Raw genomic sequence first — 15841 nt, forward strand, 5'->3', positions numbered from 1 at the left:
TTGTTTTCCAGTTTTCTTACTGCTCCGTTCTTCTCTTATGTGTGGGAATAGCAGCCCTGCTGGATCAGACCAAGGGTCCAGCATCCTGTTTCTCACCATGGCCAGCCAGATGTGTCTGGGAACCCCAAAGCAAGGAATTAACACAACAGATTTTCCCTTCAGTTTGCTGCCGCCGCCTCCTCCTCCTGCTGCAAATGCGTCTCAACCTGGAAGTTTCATTTAAGTATTACAGGTCATACTCACTGTACAGAGCTATCTTTGAATTGGACAGATTCCCATTAAAAGCAAGCCAGAGGCAGGCAGAATTTAGGCTTGCAGAGTCGACTTTGCTTTTCCTAGATCCTTAAGATTCTTATACACTTAAGAATGAAATAATTCTAAGCCCAGGGCTACGAGTACAGGAGCTCACAATCCTGCACATAAAAAATATCCCAAGCTGCCTTAATTTCAGCAGCAAAATTAGGACGGCCAAGGGGCAGGAAGGAGCCATTTTATTTCTGCTAAATTGGGAGTCAAAAATCCTTGCTGATCTAACTCAAATCACTCAGAAACTCTATACATAGATCCTGAACTACCTTCTGCCTGTCTCATCCCCCCCCTGCACCCCACATCTAAGCCAGGGGCCATTACTTCATCCTGTGACAGGAAATGCTCCACAGTAATTATGTGTCATGGTAAAATCACATATTCCCTCCACTGCTTAACAAATGCTAAGTGCTCAACTGATAAAAGCCCACTATCCCTTCCATCCTATTCCCATCTCCATAGCTTGACTTTAAGGTTAATACAGTACAGATTTCAGACTGCGTGCGCAGGAAGCGCTGCACCCTGCCCAATATTTCCCAATACCAGATAAATCGTGTTTGTCATTTCATTATGATAAATGAATAGTTCAAACAAAAGTTGTGGAACCTTGGCAGTCATATCCACAATGGCCGTTGGAATGAAAGTGCAACTACTCCAGAGTATTTAATATTCAAATAGATGTTCTGTGGAAAACACTGCTTTGACACTGACATTTCCTTCAGTGGTAGGTTTTTAACTATTCCCATCCTAGGATGAGAGAGCATACTGAAAAGACAGCAGTGCCAGGACCTCTTCCCTCAAACTGCTAGAGTGTGCCACATGTGGTGTCACCTTACAGATATATTTCATTTGCAGATTATGTTCAAGTGTATCACTTAAGCCTGAATGGATTCTGCAGTTTGAATAGTTGGCTGTTATGTCAGAAAATAAACAAGGTGGTATTCAACTAGGTTTTACTCAGAGCAGATCCACTGAAATTGATGGTTTTAACTAAGTTGTGTTCATTACTTTCAGTGGGTTTATTCTGAGTAAAACTTTGTTGAATACTATCCATATTCCCCCAGCATTATCCAGAATCTGGCTGTTCACTTCCTCACCTTCCCCCCTCTTTGTCTATTTGCTTTAGAGCTGGGATGGAGAACCTGTGGAGCTCTCGACAATGGCAACAGAAGTCCAACAACATCCACAGGGTCACAGGTTCCCTATCCCTGCTTTAGACAAAAGGACATAATATTCAAAGTGCCAAGCTCTGTTCAATATGCCAACAAACAAACATCATATAATCTGTGATGGTTTTGCAAAGGATAGGTGTACGTATCAGTTGCTATTACCGTATTTTTTGCTCTATAAGACACACTTTTCCCCCTCCAAAAATTAAGGGGAAATGTGTGTGCGTCCTATGGAGCGAATGCAGGCTCCTTGGCTTCAGCGATAGCAACGCGAAGCCTCCAAAGCGCAGAGGGAGCGCTCCCTCTGCGCTCCGGAGGCTACGTGTTGCTTTCGCTGAAGCCTGGAGAGCGAGAGGGGTCGGTGTGCTCCAAAGGCTTTGCAACCTTGCCGCTGCTCCCGGATCTGTTCTGGGCCCCGTGGCTAAAAATGAAGCCAAGACAGCAAGCGGGAAATAAGATTTTTTTCTTGATTTCCCCCCTAAAAACTAGGTGCGCCTTATGGTCCGGTGCGCCTTATGGAGTGAAAAATACAGTATTTGTTTTATTGAACAACATTATGCCTCAAGTGTATAAAGTCCATAAAGTGTTTCTTCTTTTAAACCACTTTTCAATGTGAATGCAAAACTATATTGGCCAGAATGCTCATTCACATTACAAATGTTTCACAATCAGAAATTAACAGAAATCAACTATTTCATATGTTCTGGTTTATTTTTGTCCCATTTTTGTTGCATTAGAGCCACTCCAGAGAGCAATATAATATGGTGACATTGGGGAAGCATCACAGAACAAATTAAAGCTGAATAAATTTACCACTAAGCTCTGTTTTTGTCTTAAGAACATATTGCAGAATACACATGCAATAAAATACTACTGCAGAGGGTTCTGGGAATTATAGCGTAAAACATCTGGAGGGCATGGATCTGTTTGGGATCTACTGGAGACATGAGAAGAGATGTGATAAAAGCTGGATAGAAACATACCTCCCTCCTCCGCAAGGAATAACTTACTGCAGGTTTGCCTGTAGCAATGTAGTATTTCTATTGATATTACATTCTCTGAACATTAATCCTTATATTCACCTTTCCATAGTACAAGGTTATAAAGCTAAGGAACTGCATTTAGGAAGCTTATTTAAAAACTATTCTACCTTCATTTCAGGAATTCAAATAGCGAGTAAATCTTTTAAAAAGAAAAAGATATTCCAAGACACATTTGGAGCTTTTTTACAGGAAGTTATGCAAGCAAGAGACAACTCTACCCTACTAGCCTGTGGATTTGGGCAAAATCCTGCTATGCCTGTTAACCTAAATTTTAAGCTGCTGTAAATAGTTTTGATTTCAAACATATGCTAGTGTGCTTTAATTATCCCAAAAGAATGCATGTATGCAAATAGTTTCTTGACAACTTTATTGGTTATCACTTATCAATAAACAATGTATTAGCCACCTTTTTTTTGTTTCTTTTTAATTTTACCGTATATTTACAACCATATTTGCAGCTCTTTGCAATATTATGGGTTGTCATGTATGGTGAAGGGGCAGGAAGAGTAGAGGGTTCAGCAGAGTGGCTGCACTAAATGATTGCTAGAGTTTGTCATTGGAATCTATCAAGTAACTTGCATAGCAATATAAGCCCAATGAGTTACTGAGACAAATCACATAGTAATTACACATGCCAGGAGCAAAATAAAGCTACCAGTTCTGCAGTGGGATCTTTAGTATATCTGAAGTGAATGAAATAAAGTTTTTCAATTTCCAAGTAGAAAAATATAGAAATAGAAGTAGTTTGCCAAAACCATTGGTAACCTAATTTCTCATAAAGTGCTAAGCTTATGTCATATAATGTCCAAGATTATTATGAGAGTAACATTTCCACCATACGAATTTGCAACACTTTGGCTTACATATTTCAATTCTTGGATGTATGTATCAGTGCAGACTTTAGGCTTTTTTACTTGGAATAATAGGAAGTGGCTTTGAAAACAGAAGGCAGCTTTAGTGATCAGCTTTAGTAGGGGTTAACAGCTAAAAAAGGGAAGAGGCAAACTCACAAGTGTACTGCAAACTTATTGCCTGAGCCTAACCAGTTCTTCATCAGCCAGATCTTAGTGAGAGTTACATAAAGCACACAACATTTGTCACAGTTTCAAACAGGAAGTTCTTTAAGGAAGTGAGATCTGTACAGATCAAAACGAGATGAAGCCCATCAAGCTTGATTAAAAAATAATACTGTGGAAGTTGACACAGTTGGTTGGATAGCACTGGGTTTTGCTACAAAGCCTTGAAACTACTGTACCTATAATAAATATAATATAAATCTAAACCTTTATCTTTTCATTGCACCCTCCTGCAGCCTTTTCTGTTTTTGTCTTCTCAGGTTCACTGGAACTGCATCACCATAGACATAGTCATGCTCTCAACTTTGCACTTTGTTTAGCTTCCCATACACCAAAAAAGTAACACAAATTGCCAATATCTGTCATTTCAAATATCACCTTGAATTTGCAAAATCTATGTCCAAATCCCATAAGGCGTAAGCTATTCGGCAAAGTGATCTTTAACAAGATGCAGTCAGCAATACAGTGGAAAGCAAGATCTACCTGTTTACTTTTTAGTAGCAATTTATCTTCCATTTGTTTAATTCCAGTCTCCATTGTATTCTGAAGTCTGCAGAGCCTCATGATTTGGCAAGGAAATTAAACTCTGTCCTGTTTCAACCTGACCAGGCTCCATCCCTGCCAGAGCAAAATGCAGCAAGTAAGTACAGTTGCTGCAAGTAGTTAAAGGAGCCCCAGCACTCTGCTCACTTGTGCACAGGGCATTGGGGCTATCACAGCTAGGGAGGGGGAGCCTTTCTCTCCCCAGGTGAGTGGCCCTGAGGCTCCTGCCACTTGTGCACAAGCAGGGAGAGCATCAGGGCTGTCTCAGGTGCAGAAAGGGAACCTTCCCAATCCCCTATTGAGCTGTGCAAACAAGCTGCCCTGTCGTAGCCCGCGGGTGCCTGGGTGAAACCACCTCAGCTCTCAAGCCTCACAGGCAGAGGCTAATGCATTTCGTTTTTTCAACATCACTGTATATCACCAAACTGCAATGTTTGGCTGGTGATGCACCGTGATGTTGGAAAGCTGATATTGCCCAGCCCTAATCCTCAACGGGATTTCAGCAGGATATCCCGGAATAACAGAAGCCAATTCCAGCTTCTGATTAGGTCCCTGGGATGTCCCATTTTTGGTCCGGCGCTCTGGCACAAATCAGCTACCTTATTCCAGAGCGTCTGACCAAAAGACGCTCATTTTTTGGGTCTCATGCTCTCTTTATTAAAATAATTTTTATTAACAGGCCAATCACATCACATTATCCAAATCACATTAGTTCCAAATTATACAGCCAAATTTTAAATTTTGTTGGGGGTGCCCATACATCAAGCTCCGCACGCATCCAAAACTCCGGATGAGTCCAAACATCACTTATATTACTGCTTTAATTAGACAGTTCTATCCACTTCAATCCAGATAGTCCTTTACTACTTTCTTTCTCTTCTTGTTGTTATCGTATATTCCTTTCTTTGCGATCTCTGATAATTTTCACAAGCAGATTGAAAACAGGCATCCTCTGTGTGGGTTTTGTACTCTTCAAAGATCATATCGCCCAGGGACAGCCTCTGTTCAACGCTTCCATAAAAAAAGAATTAATCTTCGGTCTGTCCTTTACTTTTCTCAGGCTTGCCAAATAAATCAAATGAATCAGGAGGCTCTGTCAGGTCAAGCTTGCGTTCCAACATTCCTTCTCTTTCGAATGATCCTGATTCTCCTCCCCCTGTCCTTCTTTCTCTGGCAAGCCAGTCTTGGCAAGACGCCATTTTTAACTGCGTCATAAAAAATTTCCTCTTTCTCACCGTTCACCAATCGTCTCTCTTGTTATAATCCATCCCACACAGTTCTTGAATTCCTGCTTGTGATAAGTAAAAACGCAACGATCTTATTTCTATCTGGGGTGAAGGCTTATTAATATCACATCGTGCAAAGAAAAAAAAGTTTTTTCCTCCACCCCCCCCTTCATTCCAAACATACAGTCTCCTAGTGGTTGGGTCTCATGCTCTTGTGAGACCAAGAATCAAGCATCTTTGGGTTTTACTTTCTCTCGCATGCGAGAGAACTCAGGTCAGTGGGATTTTGAAGGGTAAGAGATATTATGCAACATGACAACAAGTCCACATTTATTTTCACCTTCACACTAATAAAAAATAATCACATCACAATCACTAAGATGAACTATTCTATATAAATACAAATTTAATAATTTCACCTACATTCCATTTATACTTGAAACCACATTCAGGAAAGTAAGCTCTTTATCTTTAATAATAATAATAATAATAATAATAATAATAATAATAATATAATTTATTATTTATACCCCGCCCATCTGGCTGGGTTTCCCCAGCCACTCTTGGCGGCTTCCAAAAGAATATTAAAATACTATGATACATCAAACATTAAAAGCTTCCCCAAACAGGGCTGCCTTCAGATGTCTTCTAAAAGTCTGGTAGTTGTTGTTCTCTTTGACATCTGGTGGGAGGGCGTTCCACAGGGAGGGCGCCACTCATATGGATATCACGTCATTGATATCCATTTATTAAAGTAAACTGTTTTAGGTTATTGTAATGTGTATGGGTTGCTCGTGTGTAAGTTGCCACCTCTCCAGGTTTTGTTGCCCTGCTAAACCTTTCAGTCTGGGCAGCCCTTCACTTCGTGGCTGCCTCAGTCCCTAGCAGAATCCGTCAGTGGGCGTTTCTTAAATCTTTTCCAACATAAAAGTTGTTTGACACCCAGTCTCCTCCTACTCTCTCTGCGCGGAAGTCTTCTGCGCAGGGTGGGCGTGGGTAGTGGAGGACCCGTGCTCTCCCCGCTGGTGTCCGGTAAAGAGTCCTGGAGCCCTCTCGCCGATTCCCCCATCAGCCCCTCTATATCCCTGGTGTTGCGCTGATCTGCTTCCCCATCTGCGGAGCTGCCTCTCTCCCTGCTGGGCCCTTCTCCAGCATCATTTGAGAGCCTTCCCTCCGCCTCTAGCTCCGATGTCAGTTCCCTGACAGTTATTGTCTGGCAAGGCTTGTCATTATGTTACTTTTTAGGGGGAGGAATTGAAAAAACTTTCATAGCTGATGCAAAGACTACAGATACATCTTCACTGGTTTACATACACAAGTATTTGGGATGTAAGGCAGCTCTTAAGATGTGCTTAATGTGCAATATAAATAAAAATAAATAGTCAATGTTCCTAGATATGGATGATTCAGACACAGGTTCAGAAGACTGGCCTCATGCATTACCTAGTTTCTTTCTCCTGTCCTCCAGGGCCAAGTTTCCTCTAACCATAGCTTGCTGTGATGTTTGAATTGTAATTAGAGTGAACTTGGAAGAGGGAATTGACATGAAAAAGAGAAGAATGGAGCATGGATGTCTGGATGATCAGCACATGATGTCTGAACAGAGTCAAAACAGAAGCTGGTCACAAGGCAGACCACAAAGCTTTTCAACTAAAAATAGTGAGAAGTGGCTCTGTGCTGCATTAGCAGACACTATTCCTACGAAAGAGGAAGTGGTTCTAGTCAATAACTACAAAACAAAAACTTTTGCTTTTAAAAGTCTCCAACAACTATCTTGTTCTCTTATTGCAAACTTCAGGATTTATACGAACATGGCTTCTTCCCCAGGGTTCAGCTACTAGGAAAGAGCTGCAAATGGGCAAGCCATTTACAAGGGTATTCTTACCCAATTTGTTGGAGACTCTGAGCTAAAAAAGGCCTCTAAGCTCCACAAGAAGAGACCACCGCATGTGAACACAGCAAGGGAAGAAGAAATGTTAAATCTGCCACTTCATTTGGCTCCAATATGTTTCTTAATTTGGGCACATTGTAATTTAGTAACAGAATAAAATAGGTTGACCAATTCCCATCCACTTGCATATACAGCCATACCTCTTGTTACGTTTGCTTCGTGATAACGTTTTTTCAGGTTGCATCCCATGGCGACCCAGAAGTACAGGAAAGGGTTACTTTCTGGTACTTCCGGGTTTCACCACTCGTGCATGCACAGACGCGCAAAATGACACCACGTGCATGCGCAGAAGCGGCGAATCACGACCCGTGAGTGCGCAGGCGCGGGTTGCGTTCCTTTCAGGTTGAGAACAGGGCTCTGGAACGGAACCTGTTTGCAACCAGAGGTACCACTGTATAATAAAACTTGTAGTTTTCTCTAATAAAGCTTTCAGTCACATGCCAGCTCAGAATCCACGTTGTTCAAACAGTGATTTTGCACTCACTTCACAGACAAGTATTAGGCAATTACCTACCTGCTGGCCTAAAGGCTAGTTCACAAGGTCAAACACCAAAGGTTGTGAACACACTCGTGAAGCCCGTTTTCCTCCTCAAAGAATTCTGGCCACTATAGTTTACCTCTCATCGAATTACAATTCTCAGCAATCCTTAACAAACTACAATGCCAGAAATATTGGGGAGGGGGGAGAATGTGCTTTAAAAGATGCAATATGTACACAACTATGACATGATTGCCATATTGAGACTGGGTTTCATATTTTTACAGTATGAAACTTTTAAAATGGAATGCTTCATTTTTATTCTTCTATCTTTGGTACAGTTTTGTTTTTCCCTGTAGAAAGGTGACCAACAAATTCAATACAGTGCTACCTTGGTTCTCGAACTTAATCTGTTCTGGGAGTCCATTCAATCCTGAAACTGTTCGCAAACCAAGGCACTGCTTCCGATTGGTTGCAGGAGCTTCCTGCACTCAAGTGGAAGCCGCTTCAGATGTTTGGCTTCTGAAAGAGATTCGCAAACCGGAACACTTACTTTCAGGTTTGCGACGTTTGGGAGCCAAGCCTTTCAGGTACCAAGGTACCACTGTATAAGTCATGATCCATCACCCCATCACCCACCTAAGCTTGCAAAAAGGACTGTGGAGGAAGTAAGGCAGGGAGGAAAGAGGACAAAGGAATTAATATTGCAAGGCAGAGGACTCACTGTTCAACTCACATCTACAAAGGATGTATCACAATTATATTTATGAGACACCTCATAAATTCTCAAGACATTGTACTAAAGAAAATAAAATAAAAATTACAATAAAACCATGCTGTAAAATAAACTTGAGATGCAACCAGCCATCAGAATTCAAGACTATAGACACACCACAGAACAAAAACAGCCATTTAATGTTGCCATTTAAACCACCAACTGTACTACAAGACCTTAAAACCAGGTATTGGAACAGAGAAGTCTTGACCTAGTACCAAATCAGTAACAACATAGCGGCAGGCAGGCTTTTTTTCCCTGCGGAAAAAAATCCCTATCTAGGGGCCCACTGGTCCCACCACCTCCTGGCAAATAGAAGGGGAAGAAATGGAGGCAGTAAGAGATTTTACTTTCTTGGGCTCCATGATCACTGCAGATGGTGACAGCAGTCACGAAATTAAAAGATGCCTGCTTCTTGGGAGAAAAGCAATGACAAACCTAGACAGCATCTTAAAAAGTAGAGACATCACCTTGCCAACAAAGGTCCGTACAGTGGTGCCTCGCAAGACGAAATTAATCCGTTCTGCGAGTTTCTTCATCTTGCGGATTTTTTCGTCTTGCGAAGCACGGATGCACCCTGGTCCTGTATTATAATGGGATAGCGGGCAAAGCACAAAGCGGGTCGCTCCCCAGCAGGAGGAGTTTCCCCAGCCTGGAGGATCTGTTGCCGGGAAGAGGCAAAGACACCCCCTCCCACCTCCCCACGAAAACAGCCCCCCTTCCTCTGTCGCCAAGCCTTGCCGCGTCTTCGCTCGGCCAAACCGTGTCCCACATCAAAGCCCCAGCCCGCTCCTCTCCCTCTCTCTCCACAAGGTGCCAAAGGAAATTCGAGTCCAGGAACCGAGGGCGGACGCACAAAGCGCCCGGCACGGACTCTCCCTTGCTCCCCCCGTTACCTTGCGCCACGCAGCCGGGCTCCCCACAGTTTCAGCAGCTGCTCCCGGCTTCTTCCCACCCCCGCAAAGGCGCCTTCACGGCAGCCCAAGCGCAGTGGATGCCTCCTCCTCCTCCTCCTTGGTCCCCTTCTTCCTGCCTTCGCGCAGTTAGGGCAAAATGGAGCAGCCACGTGGGGAGGGGGAGAGAGAGAGAGAAAGAGAGAGGCAGAGGCGGCAGCGGCGCAGAAACCCAGCCAGATCCGCTGGATCCCAGCCCACCTGCCTCCTCTGTGCCCTCTCCAGAAGAGGATCCCTCTGGAAAAGGTAGGTCGCTCCCTCGCTCCCTGCCAGCCCAGTTCCCGCTTCAAAAGGAAACAAACTCGCAAGACGTTTTGTCTTGCGAAGCAAGCCCATAGGGAAATTCGTCTTACGAAGCACCTCAAAAAACAAAAAACTCTTTCGTCTTGCGAGTTTTTGTCTTCCGAGGCATTCGTCTTGCGAGGTACCACTGTATAGTAAAAGCTATGGTTTTCCCAGTAGTGATGTATGGAAGTGAGAGCTGGACCATAAAGAAGGCTGATCGCCAAAGAATTGATGCTTTTGAATTATGGTGCTGGAGGAGACTCTTGAGAGTCCCATGGACTGCAAGAAGATCAAACCTATCCATTCTGAAGGAAATCAGCCCTGAGTGCTCACTGGAAGGACAGATCGTGAAGCTGAGGCTCCAATACTTTGGCCACCTCATGAGAAGAGAAGACTCCCTGGAAAAGACCCTGATGTTGGGAAAGATGAAGGGCACAAGGAGAAGGGGACGACAGAGGATGAGATGGTTGGATGGTGTTCTCAAAGCTACCAGCATGAGTTTGACCAAACTGCGGGAGGCAGTGGAGGACAGAAGTGCCTGGCGTGCTCTGGTCCATGGGGTCACGAAGAGTCGGACACGACTAAACGACTAAACAACAACAGGGACCCACCACTGAAAGGCTCTCTTTTGTGGCTCACTACTGAGCATCTGATTAAGAGGGCCATAGGAAATGCCCTCTGTAAATGGCACAGTGCCATCCTAATACATTGCTTCTTGAAGTCTGTTGTAATAATTCTTGGACATTGATCTGCAGAATTTTACAGCAACCAGTTCAGGATTTGATTCTCATATGTGGTACAACAGCAGTTGAGACCTGGGAAAGAAGCAGCAGTCAAACAGCTAAACTGGCTTTCTCAGTTAAGAATACCACCAAAAATACTTTAGAAATTCTTCCTTCAAGTGTCTCATGCTGCATCTACAGTACTAATGAATACATGATTTCAGTAATTAGCATTTTTCATTAAGCTCCTTTTTCCTGAAGAACTTTAGCATGCAGATTAAGCAGGACTTATAAACCACTGCCACCCAGCAGTCTTTCTATTTTATTTCTTCAGAAATCTCTTTTAATGTAGCTCCAGTTTTCTGGCATTTGTTTGCAAGTATATTTTAAAAAGGGATTTTATCACCACTTCCCCTGATTGTGCCAAGAGACATCTTTCCCAAGTGGGCCTCTTTGCACTAAATTCCTTCAACATAGTGGAGAGTCTGCTTATTTATTCAATTTCATGTATGCACATATGAGAAGAGAAAAGGTTAGTCTCCATACTTAGAATCAGGCTGACTTTACTTTCTAAGCAAACCTAAATAAAGGGAGGACATGGGCTAGACTCCACCTGCTGTCAAGTGGCCGATTTGTAACTATAATACTGTTTTACGCCACCCCAGTCACTGAGCGGTGCAAGATTCCAGGGGTTCCAGGCACTTCCCCAGGGCTTGTTTTTCTCTTCGAAATGAGAGTCAGCGGAGACTGTGATGTCTTTATGATATTTGGTTTATGTACGCATATATATAATCTGAGCCTACGATGGACGGGCTCACAGCATTAACACCCCAAGATAGTCTTGCTTCTCCCATAGCCACAGTCTTGGATTCTAGCACATATTAGGCATCATTCTGTGTCCCAGCTGTCCAGCCTTCAGCCTTACTTCTAGCTTCTAGTTCACATAAGTCAACTCCCAACTCAGGCCTTTTGTATTTCTATCTACCTGCCCATTTGTTATCTGGCACAGAGCTGCTTCCTTTGTTACCTTAATGGCCTATACTTGGAGGGCAGTTACCACACCAGGAAGGTAGCCTGGCTATTCCAGAACTTGAATCTGGTCTGGATCCAGGAATTAGAAGGGGGTTCAGGCAAAAGCCTACCCCTCTAAACTCATAGCAATACATGTGGCAATAGGCTTCTGTATAAGATATTAGGAGATTAGCTTTAATGAGCTCAGCTGATCCTGCGAATAAAAGATACCAAAAGCTTAATAGGAATATCCTGCGCTTCACTTTAGTTATTGCTAAAAGACACAACACTCATTTATTACCCCACCCCACCCCCCACCTCTTCTAGCAGTGGGCAGACTGATCAGTGTTAAAATGGGAGGCAAGCAACTTAATTGACAAGTTACACAGCCTTCAGGTTGGTACAGAATAAATTGGAGAGACCAATGCAGCTCTTAAATATAATGAATCACACACCCCTCTTATGTCACATCCAGGCAGCATGGGGTTAAGGTCTAAGAGGACCCTGATCAAAATGCCTTTTGGTGGGTCCCCACAGACCCCCTTCAAAAGTGGCATTAGCAATCTAAGGATAAATCAAAGCAAAAAACAGGCTACAGTTATGTTTATTCAGTAAAAGGGAATGAGCTATGTCAGCAAGACTCAAACACTGTTAGTCTTACCTTTTGGTAAATCAAATGGGAAAGGGAGACCCTACACAACACGAAACACAGTTCTGTAAAGTCGAATTCTGTATCACCTCAGGAAACTGTCCCCCATGTAGGTCTGGGAAGGTGCATCTGGCCCTTTGTTTACATTCTCATCACGTTCATGGCTGCTTCTCATGACCCTCCCTCCCTGGAAGTGGCAGAGAAGCATCCCCTTACTGCTAATAAGGTCAGGGCCCCTTGAGGAGGCCAACTGCTTGGACAGGAATGAGCTGCTCTTCAGAGGACCTGGCTCAGCTTGGCAGCATGGAGAAAGAGAGCGAGAGGGAAAAGATCCTCGAGTGTCAAGTGAGTTTTTGCTGACTGGAAAGCCACACACACACACACACACACAGCTTCTCGGAGCGCTGCAGCAAGGAAAGCTGCAACAAGTTTTGCAAAAGAGCAATACAAGCAGGACCGAATTCCACGCTACCAAGGAAGTTAACCTACTTCTCTAGGTTCCCACTGCACCTTCTCTCAACATACACAGACACACAGTTTGAAGCACACGGTTCGTTGCCTCAAGTCCCTGTTGCCTCAATAAGGATTTTGTGCCCTTCCTAACTATTCACAGCTCTCCAAATATCCTGGCTGTTCATGCTGCAAGGGTGGAGGGGGGAAAAACAGAAGCAAGCTTTCAAAAAGTGCTCAGGCCAGCTCAAATCTGTTCCCTTGCCTACCACATGAATTGTGCTACTCCTGCAGAGAGTTGGACCCAGTCACAGCCAAGCAGAAGCACAACTTGATGAGTTCGGGAGGCACTGATGCAGCAAGGGCCAAGACACTGAATAGAAGGACACAGTCCACAATTTGTAGTTCAGGAGGACTAGCCAGCCAACAGAAATTTACATAGAATCATAGAATCATAGAGTTGGAAGAGACCACAAGGGCCATCGAGTCCAACCCCCTGCCAAGCAGGAAACACCATCAGAGCACTCCTGACATATGGTTGTCAAGCCTCTGCTTAAAGACCTCCAAAGTAGGAGACTCCACCACACTCCTTGGCAGCAAATTCCACTGTCGAACAGCTCTTACTGTCAGGAAGTTCTTCCTAATGTTTAGGTGGAATCTTCTTTCTTGTAGTTTGGATCCATTGCTCCGTGTCCGCTTCTCTGGAGCAGTAGAAAACAACCTTTCTCCCTCCTCTATGTGACATCCTTTTATATATTTGAACATGGCTATCATATCACCCCTTAACCTCCTCTTCTCCAGGCTAAACATGCCCAGCTCCCTTAGCCGTTCCTCATAAGGCATCGTTTCCAGGCCTTTGACCATTTTGGTTGCCCTCTTCTGGACACGTTCCAGTTTGTCAGTGTCCTTCTTGAATTGTGGTGCCCAGAACTGGACACAGTACTCCAGGTGTGGTCTGACCAGAGCAGAATACAGTGGCACTATTACTTCCCTTGATCTAGATGCTATACTCCTATTGATGCAGCCCAGAATTGCATTGGCTTTTTTAGCTGCCGCGTCACACTGTTGGCTCATGTCAAGTTTGTGGTCAACTAAGACTCCTAGATCTTTTTCACATGTACTGCTCTCAAGCCAGGTGTCACCCATCTTGTATTTGTGCCTCTCATTTTTTTTGCCCAAGTGCAATACTTTACATTTCTCCCTGTTAAAATTCATCTTGTTTGTTTTTGCCCAGTTCTCTAATCTGTCAAGGTCGTTTTGAAGTGTGATCCTGTCCTCTGGGGTGTTAGCCACCCCTCCCAGTTTGGTGTCATCTGCAAATTTGATCAGGATGCCCTTGAGTCCATCATCCAAGTCGTTGATAAAGATGTTGAATAAGACCGGGCCCAAGACAGAACCCTGTGGCACCCCACTAGTCACTCTTCTCCAGGATGAAGAGGAACCATTGATGAGCACCCTTTGGGTTCGGTCAGTCAGCCAGTTACAAATCCACTGAGTGGTAGCATAGTCAAGACCGCATTTTACCAGCTTCTTTACAAGAATATCATGGGGCACCTTGTCAAATGCTTTGCTGAAATCAAGGTAGGCTACATCCACTGCGTTCCCTTCATCTACCAGGCTTGTAATTCTGTCAAAAAACGAGATCAGGTTAGTCTGACATGACTTATTTTTCAGAAATCCATGCTGACTATTGGTGATCACAGCATTCCTTTCTAGGTGCTCACAGACTGTTTGCTTAATGATCTGCTCCAGAATCTTCCCTGGTATTGATGTCAGACTGACTGGACGGTAATTATTTGGGTCCTCTCTTTTCCCCTTTTTGAAAATAGGAACAACATTTGCCCTCCTCCAGTCTGCCGGGACTTCGCCTGTTCTCCAGGAATTCTCAAAGATGACTGCCAGTGGTTCTGAGATCACATCTGCCAGTTCTTTTAATACTCTTGGATGCAGTTCATCTGGCCCTGGAGACTTGAATACATCTAATCTAGCCAAATATTCTTGTACTATCTCCTTAGTTATTCTGGGCTGTGTTTCCTTTGCTGAATCATTTGCTTCAAATTCTTCAGGTCGGGCATTGTCTTCTTTATCGGAGAAGACTGAGGCAAAGAAGGCATTGAGGAGTTCAGCCCTTTCTGTGTCCCCTGTTTGCATTTCACCATCTTCTCCTCTGAGTGACCCCACTGTTTCTTTGTTCTTCCTTTTGCTACGAACATACCCATAAAAGCCTTTTTTGTTGCTTTTAACCTCTCTAGCAAGCCTGAGTTCATTCTGTGCTTTAGCTTTTCTGACTTTGTGTCTACACGTGCTGGCTATTTGTTTGAATTCCTCTTTGGTGGTTTCCCCCCTTTTCCATTTTTTGTACACATCCTTTTTTAATCTTAATTCAGTTAAAAGTTCTTTAGATAGCCACCCTGGTTTCTTTAGGCACCTTCCATGTTTTCGTCTCATTGGTATTGCCTGACGTTGTGCTTTTACTATCTCCGTCTTAACAAACTCCCAGCCATCATGAACTCCCTTTCCTTTTAGTATTGCTGTCCATGGGATCTCACCCAGCACTTCCCTAAGTTTTATGAAGTCGGCTTTCTTAAAGTCAAGAAATTGAGTCCTAGTATGCTTGGCTGCTCCTTTCCACTGTATAGTAAACTTCAGAAGAGCATGATCACTCGCGCCTAATGATCCTTCCACATCTACCCCACTAACCAGGTCATCAACATTGGTTAGGACCAGGTCTAAAATGGCTGTTCCTCTTGTTGCTTCTCCCACTTTCTGGACAATGAAGTTGTCTGCAAGGCCAGTGAGGAATCTGTTTGACCTTATGCTCTTGGCTGAGTTTGACGTCCAACAAATATCCGGGTAATTGAAGTCCCCCATTACTACTATCTCCCTTCCTTTTGCATGCTTGGCCATCTGTTCCAGGAAGGCATCATCTATGTCCTCCGTTTGGCTTGGGGATCTATAGTAAACTCCCACAATGAGGTCTCTGTTATTCTTCTCTCCCTTAATTTTGACCCAAATGCTCTCACTTTGGCTTTGAGGTTCTAAATCTTGGATCTCTTCACAGGTATACACACCCCTGACATATAACGCCACTCCTCCTCCTTTCTTGTCTGGTCTGTTTCTCTGAAATAGATTGTATCCCTCCATTATTACATTCCAATCGTGGGACTTATCCCACCAGGTTTCAGTGATGCCTATTATGTCATA

The 15841-nt window shown here is 43.7% G+C and overlaps 1 protein-coding gene across 1 annotated transcript in view; it reads right to left on the minus strand.

The window, feature by feature from the left end:
- The window catches only part of LOC309526777 (rho GTPase-activating protein 7-like), a 107044-nt gene that overhangs the window by 74869 nt on the left and 16334 nt on the right, over positions 1-15841 (minus strand). The gene's annotated exons all lie outside the window — the stretch shown is intronic.

Source organism: Podarcis vaucheri, assembly GCF_965113315.1.
Source record: "Podarcis vaucheri genome assembly, chromosome: 2".
Taxonomy (NCBI): Eukaryota; Metazoa; Chordata; class Lepidosauria; order Squamata; family Lacertidae; genus Podarcis; species Podarcis vaucheri.